Below are 2,952 nucleotides of genomic sequence, written 5' to 3'. Positions count from 1 at the left end.
CTCTGCCATTCCCTCTCCCTCTCCTATTATTCTGTTTCCTGTTAATTTTCTCTTCATCCTTTACAGCACTCTGGAAGGCTTCTTCAATATTTCGAGGAGAGAGAATACTGATTTCATCCAATATTTCCAACCTCAAGCCATTCACATACCTCGTTGTTTTTTCTGGAGTATCGTCCGTATAACCAGCATGTAAATTTACTCGATAAAACTCTTTTGTGTACTCTTTTACAGTCATACCTTTCTGCCTTAAATTCTATACTCGTGGATAAAGTTCAACCTGGTAGTCTTTAGGCAAAAATCTGCCCTTTAGTTTTGCCAGCATCCTTGGCCACTTTCTTATCGGCAACTTGTTGATCCGTCTTCTGTCTGCTTGGACGCTATCCCACCATAGGGCAGCGTGTCCTTTTAGCTTAGTCGTAGCAAATCTAACTCTTCTATCCTCACTAATCTCCTCATTTTCGAAATACTTGTCTAACTCACTCACCCAATCCAATAAAACATCAGCGGACAGACTGCCATCATAATTAGAGATTTCCGGTTTGGGTTTGTTGCTGGCTAACAATACTGATCTCAACAGTTTTAATTCTGGGGCTTCTTCCTCTGACCCATGTGTAACAGTTGCTGCCTTTTCTTCACTGTCATCTCCAAGTTCCGGGTCTCTTCACCTTCCTGCCTCTACTGCTTCCAAGCGAGCAGTAAGGATTCTCAACTGTTCTCTCAAGCCCTCGTCTGCTATTCTGCGTGCACCTCTTCCTCGTCCTCGTCTTTGTACTTCCATCTTTCTCTACTTCCTTCAAAAAAAAAACTGCTCTGATACCACTTGATGGGGCCAGCCCACGTGGTCTCGCTACTGAAGTGCTGAATTGTAAACAACCGTAGTGAATATAATAATGTGGTGGATCTGTTGGATAGCTATGTGGGTTGATTTGTAATCGGCACCGTATGGATTTTGTTTTATGAGTGTTGTACCTTAATGCTCTATCCTTTGAACATCTGTCCTCCTCGGGATCCCACGAATCCGTTCAGGGTTTGGGGTTTTCACACTTTCACGCCCAACTCATTCTTGTTATTTCGCTTAGTCTTTCGCTCTGCAAGCTCTGTAACTCGGCGGTTTTTTCTTTGGGTGTGGTTTCCTGTTACTTTTTTGCTCGGTTCTACTGTTATGACTCCTGGTTACCCTCTTAGCTTCAGTCGTTGCTGTTTGTTCCGATATGGCCCTATTCCTCCGGCGTTTTATAAATAATTTGGTAAGTCTAAATGGTGCTACTTCTCGGCTTGCTTGTCGAATGTTGCTGTGGTTTGAGTTTTCGTTATTTTCTTTCCTTAGAAGGTCCCCGTCTCTGTATATGTTGTTTGTACCCTGTGTATGATTTTGATTTTCTTTTGTTGACAATGTCTGCCCCTGTGGCTACTGTTTGCTTCTGACACTGGTTCGGCTTCTCTTCACGGTCCTTGATAACTCGATGGCAGCGTCCTTAGTTGGAATCTCTGCATGCTTATTCGGTAAGTTTTTGGGTTCTATGCCGTAATTTTTTTGTGTCCTTCTTTACCTATTCCTAATGTAGTGGCTCCTTCGTGTGCAGGGGTCCTCTCGGGGTCGGCTGGAAGCTATGGTTCTTCGAACAGGTAGGGCGCCATCGCCTTTTGTCTGCTCGCCTTTTCAGAAGGTTTTTATCCAGTTTATACTGTCGCCTAATCTAATCTTTCCTGCGCATGCTCTTACAGGTGTGACTGTTCGTGGTTACCGTTGTTTGAGCTTCCGGTAGTTCGGCAAACACGGGTAGTTTCTTTGGTGTTTGGCAACTTGTCTTAGGGTGTTTCGACTTTAACTGTTGAACCTGGTTATTGGTCTTAGACTGCTCTCTATATGTGCTTGACCCTTTGTTAGCTGCTGGGCGTGGGTATGATGCTGAATCTTGCGCGAGTCGGTTTCTTGTTTGATGTAGGGTTAATGTCTTCGACTGTGGTTTTAGTTCAGGCTCTTAATGCGGATAGTATGTAAAGAAAACTTATATTGGAAATATAAATATATATATTTTTGACCGACTCTGCGGTGTATTCGTATGAATTTTAATTTAGATGAACGGCAAGGACTTGTATCATTTTTCTCCACATACCTGTGATGAGGGCTTTATTTAATGGTCTGGTTGTATGAGCTTTGGCTATTGCTTGTCATCTAGTTGGTTATTCTTCCCTATGGGCTCGAAACCTGTAGCAACATGTTTGGCAGTCTTGCATAATACTCTATTTGCACAATTACACAGTTTCTCGAGACACGATAGGAATATATATATGTGCACATAATGTTTTTCTTATTATTACTTCTCTGTTCTCTTACACAAAGTCAAACCCCTGTAATGGTTTGTTTCACCCATTTTATAATATTGTTTACAAACAGTTTTGTAACTGCTGTCAGTTGTGTTGTTGGTTATAACAGTTGTTTCATATGCGGGCTTTTCCATAGCTAGTTAGTACATTCTGTTTTACATGTATTTCTCAACCGTAATATGGTTGTTTGGAAAACAAAGAATGCTACCTAATAACTACTGTTCCTAATTAAAATTTAAAACCATAACAGTATTGTTGTTCTTTGTTTTTTTGGCAATTTAAAGAGTAAAGTAAAATAAATATAAAAAAAACAAAGACAGATCTACTGTCCATCCAACGAACTGTGTCCTCTGTCCTTTTCGGAAACCACTACCCTATTAACCAGATGCTCCTACATCAATCAATAAGATTTCTAACTTATTCTACAAAATGGAAAAAGAAAAGGAATTCTAACCTTTGGGAAAAGAAAAGGAATTCTAACCTTTGGGGAAAAAGAAAAGGAATTCTAACCTTTGGGTGTAGGTGAGTGAGCCACAACTTCTTTCTAAATTCTAGGTGTAGATGAGTGAGCTACATGGAACTAATCATGGTGCAGTTAAGTGATTAATTTGATGATGGAAGTGT

This window comes from Pinus tabuliformis, chromosome 8 (assembly GCF_031772625.1).
Source record: "Pinus tabuliformis cultivar Carrire ecotype Pingquan chromosome 8, CPIR1, whole genome shotgun sequence".
In the NCBI taxonomy this organism is placed as follows: domain Eukaryota; kingdom Viridiplantae; phylum Streptophyta; class Pinopsida; order Pinales; family Pinaceae; genus Pinus; species Pinus tabuliformis.
This window is presented reverse-complemented; position numbering follows the sequence as displayed.